Raw genomic sequence first — 27,888 nt, 5'->3', positions numbered from 1 at the left:
CTTGGCCTCTCTGTGTACCATTCTTTCCTCTAGGGTATGGGGCAGGACTCTCTCTGGAATGAAGGTTTTTTGACCCAATCAGATTAGAGTCCTGCCTTGGGCAGGTCAAAGAGGGAGAGGAGAAGGTCAGAGAGAGAGATTCTGTTTCCTGAGGTCTAAGGTGCCCCAACATTATAAAAGGACGATGGGAGTCAGGACCCAGGAACTATGGATGAAAACCAATATATGTATCATAATACCATAACAAGACGCTGGGAGATGAAGTGACTGTGGCTGTTTTTGTTCATCTTTTGCTGTCATAACAGAACACCACAGACTAGGTAATTTAAAAAGAATAGAAGTGGCTGGGCACAGTGGCTCACGCCTATAATCGCAGCACTTTGGGAGGCCGAGGCGGACGGATCACAAGGTCAGGAGATCGAGACTATCATGGCTAACATGGTGAAACCCTGTCTCTACTAAAAAATATAAAAAAATTAGCCAGGCGTGGTGGTGGGTGCCTATAGTCCCAGCTACTCAGGAGGCTGAGGCAGGAGAATGGTGTGCACTCAGGAGGCGGAGCTTGCAGTGAGCTGAGATCGTGCCACTGCACTCCAGCCTGAGTGACAGAGTGAGACTCCCTCTCAAAAAAAAAAAAAAGAACAGAAGTTTATCTGGCTCATGGTTCTGGAGGCTGGGAAGTCCAAGATTGAAAGGGCTGCATCTGATGAGGGCCTTCTTTCTGTGTCATAACAAATTGGAAGGCATTAGAGGGCATCCAAGAGAGGGAAGGAGAAGAAACCAAATTTTCAAGGTAACTAACCCACTCCTGTGATAACTGCATTAATCCATTCATTAGGTTGGGGCCCTCATGATCTAATTACCTCTTAAAAGTCCCACCTCTTGATACTGTCATAATGGCGATTAAATTACAACATGAGTTTTGGAGGGGACATTCAAACCATAGCAGTGACACTTCATTGTTCTGTCAAAAGTAGTGATTTTAAAGATTATGGAGCCAGCTGGCTATGTCTTACAGTTATGGAGAGCATATATAGACAAAAAGATAAATTAAGAGCTATAGCTATATATTGAAGAATACTTGTGTGTAGAGCCAAGCCTCTGTGGAAACCTTGAGGGGATCGCAACAATCTATTGTTGTTGCAGTTCACAGTCAAGCCCTGGGCCTCCTTGCAAGGGTTGCAGAATTTCTATGGCAATTAAAGGTTCAACCTTGCCAGGTCTCTAATACTAATGCAAGGCACTAGTGGGACATAGATGAGGCTGAGAACTTTGAATCCTAAATTTCCCGAAGACCTCTTTCTGGAAAAAAAAACTTTTCAGTGACTACACCTGGAACCGTTGCCTCAGGAACTGATGCCTAGTCTCAGACCCACTCCCTCTCTTCTTTTTGCCTCTGGTTCTATAACAAGAATTAGATTCCAACATAGCCCAGAAAGAGAGATATATAAGACCTGCTCCAGAGTGATAGAGACTATCCACTGAAAGAGTTACAAGATCTTGACAAATGGGAGCCAGAGGAGTATATGTAATGGGGAGGTTTTTCGGGGTGTTAGAACAAGGGGGAAACTATGTAAGGCTCTATCAGGCTAAGTTTATGGACATGGGACATCATCTAGGATTCACAAGCTGCTCAAGCACCAGGAAGTTGTGTTTGTAGTCTGCTAGATTGGCTCAAAGCCTGGAGCCAATGATGGCCTATGGTTATTTGGGTTGAAATTGTATAACTTCAGTGAAACCGCCCACGTAATTTCCTGCCATCGATTTTTTTTTTTTTTTTTTTTTGAGACAGGGTCTTTCTGTGTCACTCAGGCTGAAGTGCATTGGTGTGATCATAGCTCATTATAGCCTCAAACTCTGGACTCAAGGGATCCTCCCACCTCAGCTTCCTGAGTAGCTGAGACTACAGGCATGCACCACCATGCCCGGCTAATTTTTTATTTTTTGTAGAAACAAGGTCTTACTATATTGCTTACCCTGGTCTCGAACTCCTGGACTCAAAGGATCCTCCTGCCTTGGCCTCCTAAGTGCTGGGATTACAGATATGAGCCACCACGCCTGGCCTCTGTACTAGATTGTATAGTGTAAGGAGACATGCTCAGTAACTGGCTGAACCCCCATGTTGGTTCCCTGAGGACTATTATGGTAGGAAGGACCAAAAGAAAGCCCCAGATACTAGCCACCACCTCTCTGCCTCCACTCCCAAAAGAAAATCAAAGCAATATTATATTTTTGTCACCATTGGATAGCCCAAAAAGGATACCTTTCTTCCCTCTTACCTTCAACCCTTTACATACCTTCCTCAAACTCTTCACAGGATACTCTCCTGAGAGCCCTGTTCTGCCTCAGATTCCACTCCCCTGTCTACAGCCTCCTGCTGTCTTTATAGAAACTTGCCTCTCCCTGATCCCAGCTCGCTTGAGACACTGCTCATTATCCCATAATCTAGAGAGATTTGTAATCCTCCATTATTGGCATATTTAATTTATCCTTAAAATGAAAACATTTTTAGAAATCATGATAGTAAGACATGTTGATTGTAAACCATTGCAAACAATACAGAATAATATAGAGCAAAAACTAAGTTTCTTTTCCCTTTCTTTTCTCCAGAGATAACCACCATTTTCTATTTATTTGCTCACATACAATCTGATATAGGGCTTTGTTTATTATAAATATAATCACACTCTGCTCCTATTTTCTTGTGAGATGCTTTTCTCATGCAACAGTATATCATAGACCTCATAGTATGTTATATTCCGCCTTATATATGTTTCTTAATTAAACTTTTTACTTTGAGACAATAGTAGGATCACATGCAGTTGTAAGAAATGATTAGCACAGCATGATGGCATGTACCTGTAGTCCTAATGATGTGGGACAATCGCTTGAGATCAAGAGTTTGAATCCAGCCTAGGCAATGTAGAGAGATCCCCATATTTTTTTTTTTTTTTTTTTTTTGAGACAGAGTCTCGCTCTGTCGCCCGGGCTGGAGTGCAGTGGCGCAATCTTGGCTCACTGCAAGCTCTGCCTCCCGGGTTCACGCCATTCTCCTGCCTCAGCCTCTCTGAGTATCTGGGACTACAGGTGCCCGCCACCACGCCCGGCTAATTTTTTTGTATTTTTAGTAGAGATGGGGTTTCACCGTGGTCTCGATCTCCTGACCTCGTGTTCTGCCCGCCTTGGCCTCCCAAAGTGCTGGGATTACAAGCGTGAGCCACCGCGCCCGGCCCCCCATATGTATTTTTTTAAAATGTTACAGAAAGATCCCTGTTCCCTTTACCAAGTTTCTCCCATGGTAATATCTTGCAAAATTATGGTACAATACCAAAACTAGGATATTGACATTGATACAATCCATCAATCTTCTTCAAACTTTCCCAGTTTTGTCTGTACTTATTTGTGTGTGTTAGTTCTATGCAATTGTATCCTGAGTGTGGGTTCATGTATCGACCATCATAGTCAAGATACAGAGCAGTTCCATCACCAGGAGAATTTGTCCTGTTATCCTTTTATGGCCACACCCTCTTCCGTCTTGCCCCTTCCCCACATCTCTAACCCCTGACAACCACTCATCTGTTCTCCATTTGTGTACTTTGGTCATTTCAGAAATGTTATATAAATGGGGCCAGGCATGGTGGCTCATGCCCATAATCCCGACGCTTTGGGAGGCTGAGGCGGGTGGATCACTTGAGGCCAGGAGTTTGAGACCAGCCTGGCCAACATGGTGAAACCCCATCTCTATTAAAACTACAAAAATTAGCCGGGCATGGTGGAGGGTACCTGTAATCCCAGATACTTGGGAGACTGAGGCACAAGAATTGCTTGAACCTGGGAGACAGAGGTTGCAGCGAGCCAAGATCGTGCCACTGCACTCCAGCCTAGGCAACAGAGTGAGGATCTGTCTCAAAAAAAAAAAGCCATATAAATGGAATCATTTAGTTTGATTTGGTTTGCCATCTTTTGGGATTGCTCTTTTCACTAACCATAACTTCTTGGGGATTCATCCAAGTTGGTATGTGTATCACCTTTTTATTGCTAAGTAGTATTCCACGATTTGGATATACCACAGTTTGTTTAACCAGCATTCAAGAACATCTGGATTCTTTTCAATCTTTGGCCATCATAAATAAAGTTGCTATGAACATTTATGTATAGTTTTTATGTGAACATAAGTTGTTGTGTTTTTTTTTTCCCCTGGGATAATTGCCCAAGAGTACAATTACTGGGGTGTATAGTAATTGCATGTTTAGGGGGAAATGGTCATACGCATATTCTGCAGATGTAAATATAATGTAGGGCAATATTTTAGGAGAGTAAATTGGCAGTATTAGGCCAGGCATGGTGGCTCACATCTGTCATTTAGGAGGCCAAGACAGGAGGGTCGCTCAAGCCCAGAAGTTTGAGACCAGCCTGGGCAGTACAGTGAGACACTGTCTCTACAAAAAAAAAAAAATTAAAAAATTAGCCAGGCATGGTGGCACCCTCCTATAGTCCCAGCTACTCAGGCATGGCAGTGCGGAGGGTGGGGAGCAGTGGGAAGACTGCTTGAGCCCAGGAAGTCGAGGATGCTGTGAGCCGTGATGATGCCACAGCACTTCAGCCTGGGTGAAAAAGTGAGACCCTCTCTAAAAAATAAAACAACAACAACAAAAAAAATCTGGCAGTATGTATCAATTTTTAAATTGCATATAAATTTTAATTCAGTTTTGCTGTTAGAAACCTATTTTATAGAAATATCTATGTATCTGCTAAGAAATATATGTACGAGGATGTTCCTTGCAGCATCATTTGCACTAAAAAATTTTTAAACGACCAAAAGATTCATATAAAACTACATGCCACGTTCTTCTTATTTTTATATTTATTTATTTATTATTTTTTGCCACTCGGCTGAGTGAAAACTGTCATCTTGTTTTAATCTGAAACTCCTGGCCGGGTGCGGTGGCTCACATCTGTAATCCCAGCACTTTGGGAGGCCAAGGTGGGCGGATCACATGAGGTCAGGAGTTAGAGACCAGCTTGACCAACACGGGGAAATCCCATCTCAACTAGCTGGGCATGGTGGTGAACGCCTGTAGTCCTAGCTACTGAGAAGTTGAGGTGGGAGAATCACTTGAAGCTGGGAAGCAGAGGCTTCAGTGAGCCGAGATTGCGCCACTGCACTCTATCCAGCCTGGACAACAGAGCAAGACCTGTAAAAGAAGAGAGAGAGAGAGGAGAGAAAGAAAAGAAAGAAAGAAAGAAAAGAAACTCCTTCTGTAGGAGCTAGAATTACATCTTTTTTTCTATAAGACTTTGCATTATTTGTATTTCTTCGGGACCTAATCATCATGTTCTCCGCACAAAACATTTGAGTGGTTGGCCTTTTACGGCCAACCATAACCATTTTACAGGCAGTTTTACACAGTTGTGGGTGTTACCCTTTGTCTGTTGTTCTGCTGCTTGATCTTTGCAACACAGAACTTTTAGATTTCTGTGTAATCACATCTGTCACATTTTCCTTTAAGTCTTCCTGTCGTGTTTGGGAAGAGCTTTTCAACCTCCCATCCTGGTTTTATTCTTATTTTGTTAGAATTGGGCTATACATATTAGTTTGTAAGTTGCTTCAAATTCTTTTTGAAAGAAGCAAGGGATACATATATCCTATAAATAAATAAAAATGCTTATGAGACATGAGAAATCATTTTTATTTATTCATAACCATCACATTTCTTGAAAAATATAATTCTTGCTGTGCTGTATATATTTTCAAGTGTTGCTGGAAGGAGTATTATATTATAACTTTAAAGGATTATGAACACCAAAGGGAAAGGTGCTGTTTAAACACATTGCTAATAATATGTTTACACATTTTGAAACTGCTCAAATTACATTCACGTGGATCAGCAGCATGACTTGTATGACTTGTTTTGGCTTCCTCTGAGAAGGACGGAGAGTGAGAGGAGTTCAGATTATTATTGCCTGAGAAGTTGGTTAGGCAAGGAAGTCATTTATCTTGCTGTGGACAGAATAAAGAACTCACCATCCAGCAATTTATAGTTGATCACAGTTGTGTTGCCTAGTGGTGGGGTGCAAAAGGATGCAACGTATTTGGTTAAAAGACAAGCACAAATATCAGAGTATTTAGTAAGATCCAAAATTTAAGTTGATTTAGCATTCACAACAAAAATGAAGTCATTTGGAAAAAGCAAAAATGAACAAAGAAATGAAAATGGAGATTTAGTCCACATGTCGTGGGTTGATATTTCCTTGAAAAGAGTGGTCAGAATTTTTGAGCCTGAAGCAACCACGTATTAAAGTAATTTAACTAATGTAGACATGTCATCCGCTTACCACAAAGAAAATAAATTATAGCGGGCTCTAGACTGATGGCTAAAAAGCCAATTCTCCTAAAATGGAAGGATATTGATGGTGCTCACATTATGTAATCGGTACAGTATGTCAGTCCTAGTGGTCTGGCTAACCAAGGAAGGCTCTGGTTTCAAATGAAAGCACATTTAGTAAAATTCTGTATAATTTTTTCCTAGAACTACTTTGCTCAATTATGGCAAGATAGATTCTACTAATCACAGGCTGCAGAGACTTGGAGATTGAGCATGGTTTTTTGGATTGAAATACTTTTTATTTTGTGTTTGGTCTTCTGCAGTGCCTTAGGGGAGATGTGTCACAGAGAATAACATGGTTTCTTTCTTCTCTTATTTAAGAATTTAAGTGATCATGGAACTGGAACAAACTTCAGTGCCCATTTAGTCAATTGCCTTCATTTTATAGAAGAGGAAATTGAAGAATAAAGGTTGTGATTTTCCTAAGGTCATGTAGTGAGTTCATGACAAAGCCTGGATTATACTTAGGTCTTCTGATAACCAGACCAGTTTTCTTTCCTTTGTAGAAAAATGCGTGCTCCAGAAGTCCAGGCTGACCCAATATTGGGTAACTCAGACATTTTCATTATTTTTCTACATATAAAGCTATGTTGAGTTATTTCCATTGAACAACGGAAGTACTCTTCCAAGTAAAAAATTGATCCAAAAACTAGATCTCTGAACCATGTGGTTAAGGTTTTTGTCATTTTTTTTCTTTTCTAGAGCAGACTTTGAGTCTTTGCTTCAGATGCAGATCAAGATGTGGCAACCTGTTGTGGAGAACCGGGTCCCTTGAGCCTGTGCTGTCTCTTTTTTTCTGGTGGCTTTGTCATTTGGAACAATGCATAATGGGCTGGAGGCTGAGAAGCTCTGAGCTGAGGTAGGAGTGCCACCTAAGAGTGGGAAAGGTTGCCTAAATGCTGAATGGAGCGCTTTAAAAGTTAGAATTTGCTATTTTCTTTTCTCTTATCTTTTTTTTTTTGAGAGATGGAGTCTTGCTTTGTTGCCCAGGCTGCAGTGCAGTGGCATCATCATGGCTCACTGCAGCCTTGGCCTCCTGGGCTCAAGCTATTCTCCTACTTCAGCCTCCCAAGTAGCTGGGAATACAGGCATGTGCCACCACCCTTGGCTATTTTTTTTTTCTTTTTTTCGTTCTTGTTGCCCAGGCTGGAGTGCAATGGTGCGATCTCGGCTCACTGCAACCTCTGCCTCCCAGGTTCAAGTGATTCTCCTGCCTTAGCCTCCCAAATAGCTGGCATTACAGGCATGCGCCACCATGCCTGGCTAATTTTTTTTTTCTTTCTTTTTTTTTTAGTAGAGACAGGGGTTTCTCCATGTTCGTCAGGCTGGTCTTGAACTCCCGACCTCAGGTGATCTGCCAGCCTCAGCCTCCCAAAGTGCTGGGATTACGGGTGTGAGCCACTGCGCCCAGCCTACCCTTGGCTATTTTTAAAATTTTTTGTAGAGATGAGGTCTCACTACGTTGCCTGGGCTGGTCTTGAATTCCCAATCCCAAGTGATTCCCCTGCCTCAGCCTCCCAAAGTGCTGGGATCATGGGTATTTTGATTTACGTATTTTGAAACCCATACTTTTTGTCCTCAAGTCTCAGACGTTTGCTTAGGCCTTTAGAAGCTCACACCTGAAAAAGAGTGCCATACCTGGGCTGTGATCTTCCCCCTGTTCCACAGTCTCCACCTCCCCCCACCTCCACCCAGGATCCCCTCACGCAGGTTGTACCACACTGCAAGGAGATCCTAGAGTGACTCAGACATGCCAAAAATGACAAATTGAGAAATTTTGTGTGACCAGGTGTGGTGGCTCACACCTGTAATCCCAGCACTTTGAGAGGCCAAGGCAGGTGAGTCATGAGGTCACGAGATTAACACCATCCTGGCCAACATGGTGAAACCCCGTCTCTACTAAAAAGATACAAAAATTAGCCGGGCGTGGTGGCACATGCCTGTAGTCCCAGCTACTCGGGAGGCTGAGGCAAGAGAATCACTTGAACCCAGGAGGCAGAGAGGTTGCAGGTAGCCGAGATCGTGCCACTGCACTCCAGCCTGGGTGCGACAGAGTGAGACTCCATCTAAAAAAAATAAAAAAAAAGAAGAAGAAATTTTGTGTCATGCATTATCATCTTATTCAAGTCCATTTGAGAAGCGGTGAGCAAATCGGCTAGGCCTTTATTGTTGATGTCAAATTCCCTTTCCTTGCTCACCCTATAGGCCCAGGCCAGTTTCCTTTCATCCCCCGGATAGCTATTAACACGATAGTGTGAATTTAATGCTGTTGAAGGCAGGCCTGTAGTGAACATGTGGCATTTCTTTGGCTACTCAACATCCATTCCTTCTTCCTGATGGCATCTGATTTCTTTTGGGGAATTACTTATTCTCATGGATGCAGCCTTAGTGGGGTATAATCCAGGTGCCTGCTCCCCACCATGGAAGATTGTGAAGTGGCCAGATTCTGCTTCCTCCAGCCCTGAGGGTGTGCATGTGGCCTAAGCTCAACCAAATCTGATAAACACTTCTGGATCTTTGAACCTCGAACAGGTGACACAAGGATGACAGAAACAGTTAACAGGGAAGCACACTGATCGACTGAGCTTGCCTGCTCCTGGCCTTCTGGATTCTCCTCAGTTCCTGCTCATCTCTAGGCCAGGCTCTCAACTCTGTCAATTCTGTGGGTACACAAATATCCTTTCGTACATTCCCACTTGATCATGCTATCAGGTTGGAGCAAAAGTAATTGTGGGTTTTGCCATTTAACGTAATGGCATTACTTTTAATGGCAAAACCCACAATTACTTTTGCACCAACCTAATAGCTCAAGCTAGTCTCTATTACTGGCAACCAAGCATCCTGGTCTGAGCTCCCTTTCTGATGGATCATCAGACATGGGCCTGCAGTATTGTCTTAACACCCTACCTGGAGTGTTATCCTAGAATTAGCCTAAATTCGCCCTTTTCTCCACTGGTGACACCCTCCCACCACCCCCAGAATTGGCTTTCTTTTAGTTGGTACTGATACAAGATAAAAAATATGTCTCTAGCTTTCTAGCCCCACAGTTTCTCGTTATTAAGACGAAACAAAACAAAAACTCATCAGAACTCTGCTTCCACATCTGTCATTGATAGGAGACCTCTATTCTGCCGACGACCCCCAGCGCAGGAGTTTACCTCTCGTAGCAAAAGTACTGCAAAATTTTCTCTGCCAGAATAGCTAAAATTGAAAAGACTGACCCAATGTGGAGTGACTGCAACTCTCACACATTTGCTGGTGGGAATGCAAAAGGATATAATCACTTTGAATATCTATTTGATGGTTTTTAATAAAGTTATGTACATGTCTACTCTATGAAACAAGAATCCCACCGCTAGGTATAATCCAAGAAAAATTAGTGCATATGTTCACAAAACCTTGTACAAGAATGTTCCAGCAGCTTTATTCAAAATAGGAAACAGCTTTTTGCAAAACTGGAAATAACTCAAGTGTTTATCAACAGAAAAACGGATTAAGACATTGTAGTAAATACATGCCATGGAATACTAAGCAATAGTAGAAAAGGACAGATGACTGATATGTGCAACAACATGCATGAATCTCAAAAATATTATATTGAGTCAAAAAGTCTGGGATCCACATGGCTCCATTTACATGAAGCTCAAGAACAGGCAAAACTATTCCAGGGTAACAGAAGTCAGAAAAGTGGTTATTTTTGGAGGAATATTGACTAGAAAGAGACGCAGGAGCCTTCTAGGGGCACTGGAAATATATTTAATCTAGGTGGTAGTTACATAGTATATACATATGTAAAATGTATAAAGCTGTACAATTAAGATTTGTAGACTTTATTGTATGTATGTTATAGTTAAATGAAGAAGATTAAAAAATGGAAAAATTACTATATGGACATCAGCAGTTCTATAATTTCAATGTGTTTTGTTAATTCTGCACCCAGTCAAATTAGATTTATACTCCAATCCCATTGGGAAGGTTTGAAACCTTCGGCACTTCCCCCTCCATTCTTCATTTGCATAGAGGCATTAGGAAGCAAATCTTTTCTCTTCTGGGAGTGCTTTTATGTTCAAAGGAAGACCATTAGGATAAAGTAATGATTAACACAAAAGAACGACGAGGTTAATGGTAGGCTTTCAGGCACCAGTAGAGGAAGTATTTTGGGTCAAGGGAGGGGCAAGAGAATCTTCTGGAGTATGCCACACTAAATGGATAGAAATGAGTAGTAAGCTCGTAGTAGGCACTAGATCCACTGGTACAACCAACAGCCTTTGCTGTTTCACTCCTGTGATGGAAAAATCAACCTACTTGTTTCCAACAGACAGGAGGAAGGGTTTGTCTTCTGGGACCAGTATTTCCCCTTAAAGCTGGCAGTGAGGATGAGAGAATTACCTGGGGCACAGCAAGCAGCTTTCCCCACCCCTCCCCACTACCCGCCCCCCACCCCGTGTTGAATATCAGAGCAGAGAGTAGGAAAAGGAGAGGTGAGCTCAGGAAACACTGACGTAGGGTGCAAGTGGAAAAGTACAGGATAAAAGGAATACAGGGAAGCACCCAAGGGGGAGCAGGCAGGAGATACAGCAGAGGGATGGGGAGTCCAACAGAAAGCACCATGAAAACAGACAGGGCAAGTGGAGGAGCCTGCAGCCTGGGAATCTCCTTGCCCCTCACGGAGCAACTGGGCAGAAGTGGCCTCTTGGCTTCTTCTTTCAAGTCTCCAAACCCTCACTCCCACCTCCATGCCTACAACAGCATAGGCATTTTCTTTGTTTTTCTTTGTTTACTTTTTTTTTTTTTTTTGAGACAAAGTCTTGCTCTGTTGCCCAGGCTACAGTGCAGTGGCGCGATCTTGGCTCACTGCAGCCTCCGCCTCCCGGGCTCAAGTGATTCTCCTGCCTCAGCCTTCCGAGTAGCTGGGATTACAGGTGCCTGCCACCACACCCAGCTAACTTTTTTTGTATTTTTAGTAGAGCTGGGGTTTCACCATCTTGGCCAGGCTAGTCTCGAACTCCTGACCTCAGGTGATCCACCCGCCTCGGCCTCCCAAAGTGCTAGGATTACAGGCGTGAGGCCCGGCGCCTGGCCAGGCATTTTCTTAAAACCTCATCTGATCACATTATTCTCTAAATTAAAATTGCTTGATAGCTCAACACTGTCTCCTTAAACAAAATCCAAGCTCCTTAATGTGTCCTACAAGAGCCTTTTACGACAGGTTCCTGCTTCTCTAGCCTCACTGATTTTGTGAATAATGAGTGAATATGTTTAGTAAATTTTAGTCATAAATTCTCTTTACAGAATTTGGCTGTAAAGTTCCACTTTAAGAACCCTAGGAGGATATTGGTTGTATTTATACAACCCAGCTCCAGGAGGACACTGTGACTGAACACCTGTCTGTGCAGCAAGCGGGTGCCCTGGCAGGAGCTGATTCCACCAACCAGGACGACCTGTACTCTTACCTATTGAGTGGGGCAGGAGGTTGGGGTTACCTAATAGAGATTTGAATGAATTACACCATCACCCTATGACTCTCATCAAGGACCCTGGTGCTGACAGAGGAAGTCTTCTCTTTTATTGTCCAAATCCTGGCCACCCTTCAAGACCCATTTCAAATACCACCTCAGGCTCAGGAATAAGGATTTCTGGTATTTTGGCAGCATCCCTGGTTTGTAGGGATGAGGAAGAATTTGGTACCAGAAGTTGACAGGCCTTGGGCTGAGGGGGTGCGAGTGGTCCAAGGTCCAGTCTTCAGGGCCCACAGCAATCTGTCCCCCTGCTGGGGCATAGAGGCAGGCAGTTCCAGCAGGAAACAGTAGCTGAAATAGAATGAAAGCTTTTGTCAGGGTGGTTCTGGGTGACCATTCCTTTAGAGCAGGAACCTGCCTGGGGATATGAAACTAGGTTCAGGTGCCTGAGGTAAGATACAGGCAAGAGAAAGGCAGGGTGTCAGGGCCCCAGCCTGGGTTAGGAATGTGAGTCAGATCCCAGTCATGCAGGCCAAGTCAATCCACCAGTCATGGGTGAGGGAAGGCAGGAATTCTGTGGGTCTCCAGGTGTTAGGGGCCCAGTAGATGCTGCTGCATCCATGAACTATCAAAAAATGCTTGATTCAGCCTGACGAGCTGCTAGATTGGCAAGGCTAAAGTCATTCTGGCCAGAGCTCAAGAACTAGGTGTGGCTTAGCTTGAGGGCAAATGGTGCTGTGAGCTGCAGCTGCTCCTGGTTGGGGAGGCAGGGGCTGGACCTCCTCCTGCCCTCCGCATGATATGTGTTGGCACCTCTCCTCACTTAGTCTACATGCTCTTACTGTAAACCACCTCCGCAGCATGAAGCACAGGGCCAGGCACACACAGGAAATGAGAATTCAGTTGGATGCAATTGCATGTAGCTCCTTGGCAGTGCAGGCCTTGGTGTGCGCTAAGCTCTGTAACCCAGCCCTTTCCCATCGTACTGATAGCACTGATCAGGACCCCTTTTCCTCTGTGTGCAGTAGAAGGTAGAAACAGCCACTCTCCATTCTTGCTGGGGGGTAGCCTGGGACCAGTAAAGAAATGGAGGACAGTACGTTATAATCCATACGTACCTTCCCCTGCCATCTTAGCGTCTATTCCTTCTGCCTTTTTGCCCCCAACATCAGCGGAAAAACTTCATCTGGTTGCCATGGAGACCAGCCACCGACTCTAGAGTGCCTGTTTATTAAAGATGAAAGTAATATATGCCTGGTTAATCTGAGCAGCTGTCAGAGAGAGATTCGGCTATTAGTAAATGAAGGCACTAATTTTGAGGCATGATCACTCATTTAAGAGAGAGAGAGACAGGCTCTGCTCTTTCTTCTGAGTGGAGCTGGGTAGTGGGGATAAGGTCTGCCCTAGGCAAGCATTTCTTGTTCAGGTTTTTAATGTTTATTTTATGATGATTATGGTAACTGTACTTCTTTTTCCCCTTATTTCCTACTGAGAATATATAGCCTTTCAGTAGTGTGATAGATTAATTAGGCTTTGTGGGCAGGCCCAGGAAACCCAAGCCCTCCTATGACGTCGTTTCCTTTGGAAAATGCATTCTGGATTCCAAGCCACCTACTTACAAGTGAGGTTGTCTGTTTATTCATTCAACAGTCTCCACCAGGTGTGCGAGAGGAAAAGAGGTGGCGCTGAGCCACACGGAGGACTTGATGTGTTTTATGTGTGCTTAGACAGGTGGGGGAGAAGCCGTCACCTTCCAAGGGAGTCCATCAATTAGTAGGGAATGGTGATGACTTGTGTGATCTTTAAAAAATCTGTCCATTTGTTTTTACTTTTTGTTCTTTTCATTTGTTCAATAGTAAAATCTGAGAGAAAATGTGAATTCTGAAATTCATTCTATTGATTCACCAAGTACTTTCTAAAATCAGCTAAGTAGCCTGCGTTAATCCCTGCTGGGTTATGAAGGAGAGCACACTCTCCTTCCCCGCACTGCAGTGCGTTGGGGCGAGCAAACCACCTGGGAGTGGTGCAGGGAGGCTGCTGGCAGCTGGCCCTCAAGTGCAGAAACAAGGTTCCAGCCCCAGCGATCTCGTCATAGTCCAGCCAAGTCTCTCACCCTTTCTGATCTCAGTTTCCTCAACTGAAAACGAAGGAAAGAGCAAGCTAATCTTTTCCAATTCAAAATATTCTTTTGTTCATGAAGGAGACTGTCAGTGCAGAAAGGGCTCCTAACCTGGAACAGCTGGGCAAGGATTAACCCTGGTATAGGTTACCGTTAAGCAAGTACATCCTGTGCCTCTGGTCAAAGATGTCTCAGGCCAAAGCAGGTACTTGTCTCTAGTTAGTCTCTCTGCCTCAGCACCCAGGCATTCACGTGGCGGTCTGGGCAGGAGCTCCCATTCTGTTTTTCCTGAGCTACCTAGTCCATGGGAAGGAAGACATATGCAGCTAAGGAATAGGAAGTGGATATTGTCAGTGCCTTCAAGACATGAGGCATCCAGAACCTGGATCAGCCAGGAGCTGCAGAAAAGAAGCTTCAGGGCAGCAGGCGTCAGAACTGCTGCTAGCCAGTCCCCCGAAGCATTTATTTCTCACCCTCTTCGTGCCTAGGGCAAGTAGAGCTGCGGCTGTCTGGCGCCACTGTAATGCTGTCTCCTCCTCTGAGTTCATCCTGGAAACATTTTCTCCCATAAGACATGCACAGGTCTTACGTTTACATGTTTCACTGAAAGAAATTCGATTCCACTGATGGGATGACAAAGTAGGTCATAAATGAACACTTTTTAAACACATCTTTAAAAAATAATTTTATGCCAATTGTACAAAACAATAGGGGAAAGGAAATAATACTCATTTGTTTATCCATTCATTGGTTTAAAAATTACCTAGTGTAGGCACTTACTATGAGCCAGGGATGGTTCTAAGTATAAACCTGCCCTAGAGGATCATATATTAATTTTTCTTAAAACCAGCTTTATTGAGGTATACTTTCTGTACAATAAAATTCACTCATTTTAAGTGTAAAGTTTGATGCATTTTGACAAATTCACGGGGTAGTATAACCACCACTAGGATCAAGATAGAGAATATTTACATCACCCTGAAAAGATTGCTCGCACTGCTTGTAGTCAATCTCTTACCCTCCCCCCAGCTACTGGCAACCACTGATCTGCTTTCTATCACTATAGTTTTGCCTTTTCTAACATGTCATATAAGAAGCATATATTTTAGCAGTGAATACAGCCAAATGAGTAAATAGACATTTGCATTCCCAAGTGAGGCAAGAGCTTTGAAATGGGACATACAGGCTGTGCTATGGGAGCATGTAAGCTAAGTTGAGAAGAGGCTTCTAAGCTGAGATCTGAAGGGCCAGTAGCAGTTTTCTAGGTGAAGAGTGAGAGTAAAGAGTGTTCCATGCTGTGAGGCTACTGTATGCAAAGGCCAAGAGGAGACAGACCGCAAGGCAGATTCATCTGGGACCTACAAGTTTTCACAGCTCAACGATGACGACGACGACGACAACGGAGTAGGAGAGGGTAGGAGTGGCTAGTCAAGACTTTGAAGAGATAAACCAGTTCAAACAAAGAAGTTCTTTCTAAGCATTGTTTGACCTCTTCCCAGTAGGGAGCTATGGAAGGATCTTCAGCAGAAAACTGACGGGTTCAGATTTGCATTTTTAGAAGGATCACTCTCCTTCCATGTAGGGAACAGATGGAGGGCAAGGCAGGAGGTAGGGCCCCCCATTAAGAGGCTAGTGCAGTGATCCAGATGAGAGATGCTCAGAGCCGCCGCCAGGGGAGGGGCAGGCAGTGAAAATGAAGAGAAGTGGATAAATATGGGAGAAATGTAGGAAGCAGCAGTAACAGGACTTAGTAACTAACTGGATAGCAGAGAGGATGCGAGAGAAAGGCCTCACGGAGGATTCCTTGGTTTCTAGCTTGGACACCTGGGTGGAAGATGGTGGCATCAATGAGATAGCAACTTCAGTGGAGCAGGGTTGGAGGGTTAGGGAGAAGAGAAAATAGGTTCTGTTTTAGACATGTTGAATTTGGGGGTGTCTAAGAAAATGATGTCCAGCAGACAGTTGGGTGTTCAGGTCTCAGGAAAGAGCTCTCCACGGAGCTTATTCTTCTCTAGTCTCTGTAAACAAGCTTCCAGGCTCTTTCATAAAATTTCCTTGCAGAAAAATCAAAGGATTTGTCCTGTCAAGTGGAATGTTTTTCATATGAAGGGGATTGGCTTCTTGTGTAGTTTAGTCTAGAGAGATTTGTTTCCATGCTACAAACCTTTGAAAAACCGGGAAAAAAGTAGTGATGTCCAACTTTAGTGACATCTCCTCTTCTTCCCCAATACAATCAATCTATTGACATAATAATCTTGAATATCTTGCAGATGAGGAAAGAAAAATGGAGTCAAATGAGCACACCGAGGCCAACCAGATCTGAGCTTTCTAATCTTAAGTTGCCTGGGGGTGTGGATGCTATGTGTCTACTGACACGGATAGATTGTATATGGTTGCCTTTATAAAACGAAGCCCATAGAAATGTTTCAGTAAATAGAGTCCTCCAAGTGAACTAAATGTCAAAGGAAAATCTCTTCCTTGTCATCCTCCTTTTCTCTTTTAAACAGGAAGATCCTAAAGAAGCTGTATTAGTGCCCTCAAGAGAAACAGAAGCAATAGGATATATAGATCTATATATTGGATCCTATATATAGGAATAGAATATATAGATGTATATATCCTATATATAGATATCAGATATATAGATCTATCCTATTGATCTATAGATCTATATAGATCTATATCTTATATCTATATATAGGATATAGAGACAGATGTACACATAGGCCTGATATATATACATAGGTCTGATGTCTGAGGCCAGAAGATAGATGCCCCAGCTCAAGAAGAGAGCACATTCACCCTTCCTCTGCCTTTTGACGCTACTTGGGTTCTCCACGGATTAGATGATGCTCACCCACATTGGTGAGGGCAGGTGTTCTTTATGCAGCTACCAATTCAACGCCCTCATGACACACCCAGAAATAATGTTTTACCAGCTGTCTGGGCAAACCCTTGGCCCAGTCAAATTGACACATAAAAGTAGCCATCATAGAAACTCATTTCAATGTTGTTTTGTTTTATTACAGGAAGACTGGAGAAACCTAATCCTAGGTGCTGCTGTTGCGACAAACAAGAAGCACGAGACACAGTGCTGTTTTAGGGTGGGGCAGAATTATGCTGAGGGAAAAGTTATTATCACTCTTTAAGGCCAAGGAAGCCACAATTTTTAAAGAAGCTTCTAGAAATTCTACCCAATAGAAAATAAAGATAAACTTCTGTAAGGAACTTCATTCTTTTCAGAATTCACAATCTGAAACGTAGAAGCCCATTCCTTCATGGTTCTCATAGATATTTAGTGTGACTGAGGGGTCACTGGACTCATAGCACTCAGGCCAGGCTTCTCCTGAGTCCCTTTCTTCGGCACAGAGGGAGTGATTCACAGATCCTCTACCCCCAAAGGCATTGTTTTCTCATCTCAACAAGGATCCAGCACCCGTCATTTTATCAGCACACGTCACTAGCTTCTCAAGTGAGACTACTCTTAAGTGATCTGTGTTTGAAGAGTGCATTTCCCTTTCCCTTCCATAACTAAGAGAATGAAAAAGGACACTCACTCCCTATATGAAAGCTGTGTATTGTAAGCAGTCATCTTGCCTGGCTGAGAACTCTAGGATATTTTTCTCTGCTCTCCTTTAGGCTGACACTCATAGCCAGCCCTTCTGTTTATTAGCCCACTGAATCTATTTGAAAATATTTTTGCTTTCATTATAATATAAGTCACATTCTTCTTGCATCTGCCACTGCATTTTCCAAAAGGGTTATGTCAAGGGAAATTCAACACTCACTTTTCTCATTATTTGCTTACCAGCTTGCTCACTCATCAAAAGACCAGAGTTATTTGATACTTCAGAAGATTATTTTCCCCCTTAGATGATGTGTCAAGGGAAGGGGAGCTGGCCCCAGTGTCAGGTGACGGAATTTTCTTCGCATTTCTACTGTCGACTCAATAAATGCCCTTGGGCAAGTCACGGAGCCTCTTCATGCTTTGGTCTCTAGGGATAAAACCTGCCAACCGCAGCGTGTGTATTTGAACCTCAGTGCCCTCTGGAATAAAAATAGGAGGGGACCAGGTGTCCACGTGACCCCAAGCTGATGGGAAGAGGATGACCACAGGACTTCAAAATGTCCTTGAGCTGTAAATTCTATAATAGGGTCAGGCCTACCAGTGGCCTTCAGGCATTTGTCCAGTGGTGTATGGATAAGTTCTAGCACTTGAGTTTTTTCAGCAGAAAGGAGGCACTGTGTCAACCTCCCACCCATGGGTATTGTGCTTGCTCTGTGTCCCCACTTCTCTGCATTTCCCTGCCATATTACTCACCGCTGGTCGTAATTACTTGCTTGATCACTTTTCTCCCGGTCTGTAAGCTGTTTGAGGGAGGGGAGCACATCTGCCCTATGCAACACTGTACCCTCAGTGTGGTACACAGGAGCACATGCCTGACATATAGAAGTTATGTGAGAAACATGCCAAGTGGACAAATGAATAATGCTGCCTGGACTCTATAGAAATCCCTTTTCTGCATCATTAAGGTTCCCAAGCCTGGCCAAGAAGTAGTGGGATCTGATTCGCCTCATCTCCTCATAACCCTACTTCCTATCATGTTATAATGAAAGCAGATCTCAGCCCAAATGCTGGCACACATACATATTTATCAGTAAGAAGATCCAAAATCATTCACGCAGCTGGTTCTGTAAGCTTGGCAAATTTCCAGCCCTCTGACCTTTTCAGTGCTTTGTCCACACTCTACATGAAAGGGCCTCTTAAAGAGTGACAGGGCAGTATTCTAAAGACCGGATTTTAATTGCACCAGGTAACCGAATTGTCTGAATTCACAGCTGAACACAGGACAAGGTCAGACTCATATTTCTTATGCCATTTAGAAAGGTGACAAGTGAAGGGCTGGCCAAAATCTTACACCCAGCTTACCTAAGAGTAGAGACTGTCCCTAATGCTTACCCCAGTTCCCCAGTTCCCCCTATTGAACACCATTAGGTTCAATTGTAAAAGCCCATTTCTCACTTCCTTCATGTTAATTAACTGATCACTAATTTTACCAATGAGAAGCCATTTTTATTATTTATCATTATGACTTTTATCATTTTGTTAATTAGCCAAGCTTCTGCTGTTGACTCCAGATAAAGGCAGTTAAAGCACTTGGGGTGACCACCTAAGTAAATTTTTTCATGGTGAACAAATGGAAGCAACAGAAGCAGCTCAGACTTTTGAAAAGTGATGAAAAAGGCCCATGACGCCCTGCTCCTTGAAAATGAAAAAGAGGGTTACTTAGCCCTGCAGGGTTCTTTTCTTTGCATGTTCTTACCAACTCTCAGGGGAGATTCAGTCTACTAGCTGGCTTCCCTGCGTGGACCTCAGTCTGTGGCATGTAACTGGTAGTAATTTACCTTCTGGGTTCTCTTACAACCTCCTTAGCTATGTAGATGATTTCAGGCCCAAGGGGGAAGATATCAGATGAGCCAGAACATTTTGATTCTACTGACTGAGGTTCCTCACCTCCCTCCCTTTGTTTCTGATAAACACATATGTTAAGATCAGCTGAAGTGTCATCTGTGATAATTGCCTTGAATCCTCACTCACTCATCTGAGTTTCTGTCTTCTGTAGCCTCTTAGCCATGTTGTAGGTGAAGTTCTCAAGTTCTTTGCACCACTAGGAATCTTTTGTGTTATTGTGACTGATATGTGTCCTCAGAGTTGTATCGGTATTTTCCCCTACACACACACATGCACACACATGCACCACACAATATGCACATTCTATAAGACAGAGCCTCTATTTTTGGTGTCTGCTTAGCCCTCCAGTTTCCCACTGGGATTAGTTGTTTTCTCCGAGTTTCAGACAACTTGGAGATCCTGCCTAACTTTGGTTGCTCTTCCTTGTCAGACTGGAACTTACCCTCAGTACGGTACAACCAATCACTGGCTCTCAGGGAATTCATCACCTTAAACTATGCTTGACAGGACAGAAGCACCATCATCTTGGACAAACACTGCCACTTTAAGTTCCAGCTCCCTGTCTAGCCTCATGCATTTCAAGAAAATCACTTGTCTTCTCATTACAAGCAACCAGAAAGAGCAGACAGTAAAATTCAGATAAGATAGGCAAAGAGGGAAGTGGGAGGAAAGTCTCTTGGGTAACTGCCAAACTTCACCCCCATACAATGGGCCCCAGTAAAACAGTGGGCCTTAATAATCACATTCTTTTCCTTTCAGGTGCACTAAGACAGGGAGGCTAAAGGCAGATTGGGGGGATATGCCTGCAGCTGCAGAAGGATGTATGGGAACAGACACACAACTCTCCCTCCCAGATAAGCACAACAAAGAGACACAGAAGCAGTCCAAGCCTCTGATAAACTCTCCCACCCTGAATCTTTAAAAACTCTTAGTCTGCAAGAGAGTGTGGCTTCTGACCTAACTCGGTCAGAAGTCCCTCCCAGGTTTAAAATAAACCTGTTAACTGTTGAGCCACCCTTCGTGTTTCTCTCCTCTTTCTTTAATTCTTACAATGACTTCCTGATGGCTGACTGCCAGGAAACCCCTTGGATACAATACTCAGCCTGAAGCTGCTGACTCCCCTGGGTGTTGCCCTCCTGGCTACCCACGGAAGAGCAAGCCCTGTTGACAAGAGCTTCCCCCAGCTCTAATCCTACCTGGCTATGGTTTATTTTCTTTCCCTACCATCTGGGCAGTTATGTTGGCCCAAGGACTTTGACTCATAGTATTATCATAGCATAGAGCTAATTTTATAGGTATTTATTTCCATGGTAAACAAGTTATTCACATTGTCTGTCATTCCCACTAAGCCTGCTAGGGACAGCCCAAAGGAGCAGCTCTAAGTGAGGATACTTTGTCCTGTATGAACGTGTCCCTAGAGCAGATTGGTTCATGGTTGACACCTAACAAAAAGACAGCCAATTGATAGGTTGGTCAACAACTTTTCTCATAACCTGACGCACACATAAAAGCTGGGTTAAAAGCCATTTCTTCCTTGGAAATTTAACCAAAGAAAGGTCAAGAAAAAAAAAAAAGACTTGGTAGGATTCTTTGAAATGAAAAGATAAGAATTGGAGCTACAATAGGTTGTAAGAAGCCCCAGTTGCAAAATATTGAAACTATCAGCAAGCTGTAGTGATGGTGGAGAGAAGAGTTTCAGGCCAAGGGAAAGAAGCAGCTCAGGGGAGACTGAGCTAGGCCAGTGAACACGGCCCCCTAACTCCTGCCACAGAACCCTGGAGCCTCCTGGAGCCAGAGAAGCTCCTCAGTCCCAGGGCAGTGAGGCCTATTCCTTCCAATGCCTCTTCCTGCCTTCCGTGGAAGACCAACACCATTAATGTTCCACATTTATCTCCCTCCTGAGCTAACCTAGCTGAGTCTGCTCCTTACAACCAAGAAAACCCACCCACTTTACTGGATTCTCTCTGTGTGCAGAGATGGTGGCATACATCTTTGTAGCTTTTTGCCTCTAATATAATGCATCGTAAGGGTAAGTGATGAGTTCTCAGTAAATAAATGTTGAATAAATGAATTTTTGAAAGCCCAAAGGAACAGACAAGTTCATACAGTTACTGTTACGTTGTAACGTCTTCAGTTTGGCTTTCTCAAAGTTGAACAAAAGATGGCTACATTCCTAGCGTCCCCCCTCCACTCAGTCCATGAGTTTAGAGATAGACTGCAAATTTTAAACAATACAAATCTATAACCAGATTCAAAATCTCCCTCAAGAGGATAAACTCTCTACTCCTATTCTCAACCCTGTTTGAACTGATCAGCCTACACACACACACACACACTCAAAATTATTTTAATATATGGATAGTCCTCAGTGTTTTTGTTTGTTTGTTTGTTTTTTGAGATAGAGTCTCGCTCTGTCACCTAGGCTGGAGTGCAGTGGTGCAATCTCGGCTCACTGCAAGCTCTGCCTCCCAGGTTCACGCCATTCTCCTGCCTCAGCTGGGACTACAGGCACCCGCCACCACACCCAGCTAATTTTTTGGTATTTTTAGTACAGAGGGGGTTTCACTGTGTCAGCCAGGATGGTCTCTCGATCTCCTGACCTCGTGATCCACCTGCCTCAGCCTCCCAAAGTGCTGGGATTACAGGCGTGAGCCACCACACCCGGCCATCCTCAGTGTTTTTAATACCTAAGTTTGTGGTTCTGTGTCCGGAATTGGTGGGTTCTTGGTCTCACTGACTTCAAGAATGAAGCCACGGACCCTCGCGGTGAGTGTTACAGCTCTTAAGGTGGCGCGTCTGGAGTTTGTTCCTTCTGATGTTCGGATGTGTTCGGAGTTTCTTCCTTCTGGTGGGGTTCGTGGTCTTCCCAGCTCAGGAGTGAAGCTGCAGACCTTCCCGGTGAGTGTTATAGCTCATAAAGGCAGTGTGGACCCAAGGAGTGAGCGGCAGCAAGATTCATTGCAAAGAGTGAAAGAACAAAGCTTCCACAGTGTGGAAGGGGACCGAGTGGGTTGCCACCACTGGCTCCAGCAGCCAGCCTTTATTCTCTTATCTGGCCCCACTCATATCCTGCTGATTGGTCCATTTTACAGAGAGAAGTGTGGTCTGTTATGACAGGGTGTTGATTGGTGCGTTTACAATCCCTGAGCTAGACACAAAGGTTCTCCATGTCCCCACTAGATTAGCTAGATGCAGAGTGTCAACACAAAGGTTCTCCAAGTCCCCACCAGAGTAGCTAGATATAGAGTGTGGATTGGTGCATTCAAAAACCCTGAGCTAGACACAGGGTGCTGACTGGTGTGTTTACAAACCTTGAGCTAGATACAGAGTGCCCATTGGTATATTTACAATCCCTTAGCTAGACATAAAGGTTCTCCAAGTCCCCACCAGACTCAGGAGCCCAGCTGGCTTCACCCACTGGATCCCACACCTGGGCTGCATGTGGAGCTGCCTTCCAGTCCCGGGCGGTGCGCCCGCACTCCTCAGCCCTTGGGTGGTCGATGGGACTGGGCGCCGGTGGAGCAGGGGGCTGCGCTCCTTGGGGAGGCTCGGGCCGCACAGGAGCCCACGGGGGAGGGAGACGAGGCTCAGGCATGGCGAGCTGCAGGTCCCCAGCCCTGCCCTGCAGGAAGGCAGCTAAGGCCCGGCCAGAGATTGAGCACAGCAGCTGCTGGCCCAGGTACTAAGCCCCTCACTGCCCGGGGCTGTGGGGCCAGCCGTCCGCTGCGAGTGCGCGGTCCGCTCCAAGTGCGCGGTCCACCGAGCCCACGCCCACCGGGAACTCGCGCTGGCCCGCAAGCACCGCGCGCAGCCCCGGTTCCCGCCCGCGCCTCTCCCTTCATACCTCCCCGCAAGCTGAGGGAGCCAGCTCCCGCCTTGGCCAGCCCAGCAAAGGGCTCCCACAGTGCAGCGGCGGGCTGAAGTGCTCCTCAAGTGCCCCCGAAGTGGGAGCCCAGGCAGAGGAGGCGCCGAGCAAGCGAGGGCTGTGAGGACTGTGAGATCCATATCTAAACCCACATACAAAGGAGATTTCCAACAGACAAGAGACCTAAAGGTAAAAGATAAGATCATAAAGTTAACAGGAGAAAAGCATTGCAACCTGGAAGGGGTAAAGAAATCCTTAAACAAGACTTCGAAAGTGCAAGCCACGAGGCAAATTGATAGATCGGATTACACCAAAATTAAGGATTTCTGTGAACAAGTGACTGCCAGCACGCTGTCACGTCTGAGTTCTAATTGTCTGATTGAGCTAAAAATTAACCAGAACTCGTTTGAGAATCTTCCTGCTTGGAAGCAGAATTTTCCTGCTTGGAAGTTATTTCATCAATTCGTTCTTTTAAAACACTGTAAAAAAGTAACTTATTACAAGGAAGTAGTAACCTTTTCTTCCAAAGATATACAAGGTTATGAAGATAACTTTTGAACTTGGAGTTACTGAAAATTATTTACCGTCAGAGGAATATGTACTGGTACTAAGAACAATGATAAAAGCCACGGCCCCTACTCTGGCAGCTGCTGGGCTGGTGGCAGAAGTTGTCTCATCTGCTTTTCCCCACCATTCTGGGAGCACTAGTAGGTTTGACTATACACAGCTATCAGGAGAGGGAGAGTTCAGCCTAGACCAGGGGTTGGTCCACAAACCTTTATTGCAAAGGGCTGAACAGTAAATATTTCAGGTTTTGTGGGCCCCATAGTCTCCACTGCAAGTACTGCACTGTGCTATGGTCACACAAAAGCAGTCATAGACAATATGTGAAGGAATGAGTATGACTATGTTCCAATAAGATTTACAGGTGCAGAAATTTGAATTTTATATAATTTTCATGTGTCTCAAACTGTTATTATTCTTTTCAGCCATTTAAAAATGTAAAAACCTTCCTTGCCTTGTGAGCTGTATCAAATCAGAGGATGAGAACATGGACGCAGGTTTAGGGTCCCTGCTTCCTACCCTAGCTGAGTGCTGGGGGAACAGGCTGTAGAATAGATGCCTCAGGTCAACATGGAGGGCTCCCAGGGTGGAAAGACTAGGGTCTCCCTTCCCAAGGGGAGTTCTGGAGTGACTGTGAGCCCTAGTGAAGCTTCATGTCCCCCATGGTACCAGAGCAGCGGAGCAACGGTGGCCAAGGGGCCTGGACAGAACACCCTGGAGCCAGCTCTGTGACAGGCCCCTACAAACGATAAGGGCAAAGAGTCAAAGTTCCTGAGCCTCCATTTCAAAGGAGAGAAGAAGATGATGATGGCTGGCCGGCAAATTCAGAGAAGGCTGGGATGGAAGGCGAGATCTGCCTGGACTCTACAGCCAGAGGCCATTACAAGATGGGGTCCCCTTGGCCCACACAGCAGGGGCAGCAGCTGATGCCCAAAGACTGCATGGTTTGGAGGAGGCTCTCCTCAGAGGAGAAGTGGCCTGCTTCCACTCCTCTGGGTTCCCTAGAGCTGGTGAGGGGTAGGAGAGAGGGTCTCATTGTCTGTTTGTGCTAGAGGTACAGGGAGGGTTGTACACAGAAAACACTCCAAACTCCTCCAATGCCAGAACTAAAATGGAGTGCATCTTCGAAGCAGTATCTGCCTTTCGTTAGAGAACATTTTAGTCCATAAACAAGGGATATTTAAAAGCCACACAAGGCTAGATGTTTAAGACCAGCCTGGGCAACATAGCAAGACCCCATCTCCTAAAATAAAAGCCACACCCATCTCTTCCCACTGGATCAGGGGTCTTCCCAGACCAGCTGCAGGATGCCTGACCTCCCGAGGGGCTGCATATTCTGTTTGAGACAGGGCGTCACCAGGCAACAGCAGGAAACCCAGCCAGCCTCTGTGCTCTGGGCACTTCATGCGTGGCGATGACTTTACTCTGGAGAGAGGTGGCCACACTGAAGTGCTCCCCCTTCTCAGGTCAGCTTCCACGACCTAGAAGAGCTCTGTGAGTAGGGCTGTGGTCTCAGGAGGATTATTCCAGAATCCCCTCAAAGTATTTGTTTAAGTTTAGAAACAGTGAGGCCTGGAAATGATAAAATCGTCCACATTTGTCTGCCATTAATCCACTTTTATGAGAAGCAAAGCCTTTGGTTTCTTTAAGCCTCAATTTCTTTCTTTCTTTCTTTCTTTCTTTCTTTCTTTCTTTCTTTCTTTCTTTCTTTCTTTCTTTCTTTCATTTTTTTGAGACAGAGTCTCGCTCTGTCACCCAGGCTGGAGTGCAGTGGCATGATCTCGGCTCACTACAATCTCCGCCTCCTGGGTTCAAGCTATTTTCTTGCCCCAGCTTCTCAAACTTCTGGGATTACAGGTGTGAGCCACCGTGCCTGGCCTATGCCTCAATTTCTTCCTGCCTCACTATAGTTACGTCATATTTAATTCTCTAAGTCCCTCCTCAACAGATTTTATTCTACTACTGAAATCCAGTCTGCAGAAACTAAAAGTTGTATAGTGGATATGAAATTTATATAACCACCATAGTTCAGTATCTCAGGGGTAAAAATAAAATGTGACGATTTATTTCCACAAAACTGAACCGATCAATTCAAGATAACTTTTGCTTTAAAACTCATGACTCCTTGAATCAATAGTCAATTTCTGGATCTTTCCCCTCCTCCTAGGTCGTCTTCTCCCTGAAGGCTGTCGCAGTTCGTGTGCAGAGAGAGAGGGCACTGCAGCACCTAGGCGCTGGTAAGAGGGAGTTTCTGGCTCACACTATTCTCTGCCTTCCATTGGCATTGACTCAGCCGAAACTTGGCACATCTTGTCCTCTTAGTCATGCGCTGGCATCTACCACTTGTGCCCAAATCCACCATGGCCTCGCGTCACCAGGCCCACATATTCCCAGGTTCCTTTCGCTCTGTAAGCCTGTGGTGCTTGAGCGCGCTTGGGCACGCTTGGCTGCTTTTTCTTCCCCCTGCTGGGTATTGGGAGGGCTTCTGAGACACTGACTTCTCTGGCCTCTCACCCAGTCCTTGCCAGATGGGGGCTTCTCTTATATGCCTGCAGAGCCTCTGGTTCACACCCAGGGAAGCGAAACATAGTTCTCTCTGCACCCAGTTCTTCTTTGACTAAAATGGGCTTTTATTGCCCAGCCCCCAAACTCAAGCAAGGCCAATGGTAAGGACAGGACTTGGGACCCTCTCCAAGACATTCATTGATATCTATTTTAATCTCTTCTCACAATTCTCTCCCCTCAGACATGCCAGGTCTTCGATGACATGACTTAAATTATAAAGATGTCAAACATCCCCAAATTAACTTATAAATCTAGTGCAATCCCAGTTAAAATCCTAGCTGTAATTTTTTTGTAGATACTTGATATACTTATTCTAAAATGTATGGGGGTTCTCACTGTGGTAGCACCTATACTAAAATTGGAATGATACAGAGAAGATTAGCATGGCCTCTGTGCAAAAACGGCTTGCAAATTTATGAAGCATTCCGTATTTTAAAAATAAATAAATAAAATGTATAGGAAAAAATAAGTTCCACAGGGAGCTAAACCAAATGGTAGAATAAAGAGGGGAAATTGCCTACCAGATAGCAAGACACCCTACAAAGTTGTTTTGAATGTGGGAGTGGAGTGGAATAGACGGTTCACAGGTAGCTCTGCATTTACCTGTGAATTTCATACAATGTGGAGTTGGCTCCACAGTTTAAATAGAGGGTGGATGGATTGTTTAGTAGATGGTGATGGAAAAATAGGCAGAGAAAGAAAGATAGAGAAAATTAAAGTAGGATCCATATCTAAACCCACATACAAAGGAGATTTCCAACAGACAAGAGACCTAAAGGTAAAAGATAAGATCATAAAGTTAACAGGAGAAAAGCATTGCAACCTGGAAGGGATAAAGAAATCCTTAAACAAGACTTCGAAAGTGCAAGCCACAAGGCAAATTGATAGATCGGATTACACCAAAATTAAGGATTTCTGTAAACAAGTGACATCGCAGTTGAACTGAAGAGATGATGACAGCTTGGGAAGAGATTATGAGGTCTAAAAGTGACAAAGGGCATGAATATCTAGAATATACAAAGAAATCCTGATAGTACCCCAGATGAAAAATGGCTGACATATTCAGACAATTTACAATCACTCAAGGTTGTGTAAGGCTGTAAGGCTGTTATACAGCTATTAACCTAGAGAATTTAGAGAGCTTCAGAATGCCAATGCTGGCAGAGGTGTGGGAATAACATTTTCCTGCTGCTGGTGGGAGCACAGGTTGGAGAATGATCTGGCACCAGCTAATCAAATTAAGTGTCTGCTCAGGGGCATAGTTCCCTTAGAAATTCTCACACAGGTCCATTAAAGGGGTATGTAGAAGCAGGGGTCAATCCAGGATTTGTGGGGCTTGAACTTTATATAATTTGGGGAACTCTGTTATGATATTGTGATATAATCAATAATACATATTTGGTCTCTGCCACTGGTTCCTGACACCTGGCTCCTAAAACCTTTGGAATCTCTAAAGG

The 27,888-nt window shown here is 44.4% G+C and overlaps 1 long non-coding RNA gene and 1 other non-coding gene across 2 annotated transcripts in view; both read left to right on the top strand.

Moving 5' to 3' along the window:
• The window catches only part of LOC116475683 (uncharacterized), a 71,355-nt gene that overhangs the window by 24,507 nt on the left and 18,960 nt on the right, over window positions 1-27,888 (top strand). The window contains exon 2 of the long non-coding RNA XR_004249955.1: window positions 26,034-26,103. This is a non-coding gene — a long non-coding RNA (uncharacterized LOC116475683). The remainder of the gene's footprint in view (window positions 1-26,033; window positions 26,104-27,888) is intronic.
• LOC116477247 (U6 spliceosomal RNA) lies at window positions 26,760-26,866 on the top strand. The gene has a single exon (XR_004250408.1). It is a non-coding gene; the product is annotated as a U6 spliceosomal RNA (small nuclear RNA).

This window comes from Hylobates moloch, unplaced genomic scaffold (genome assembly GCF_009828535.3).
Source record: "Hylobates moloch isolate HMO894 unplaced genomic scaffold, HMol_V3 SCAFFOLD_2, whole genome shotgun sequence".
Lineage (NCBI taxonomy): Eukaryota > Metazoa > Chordata > Mammalia > Primates > Hylobatidae > Hylobates > Hylobates moloch.
Note: the sequence above shows the minus strand (reverse complement) of the source record. Positions and strands in the feature narration are given on the sequence as shown.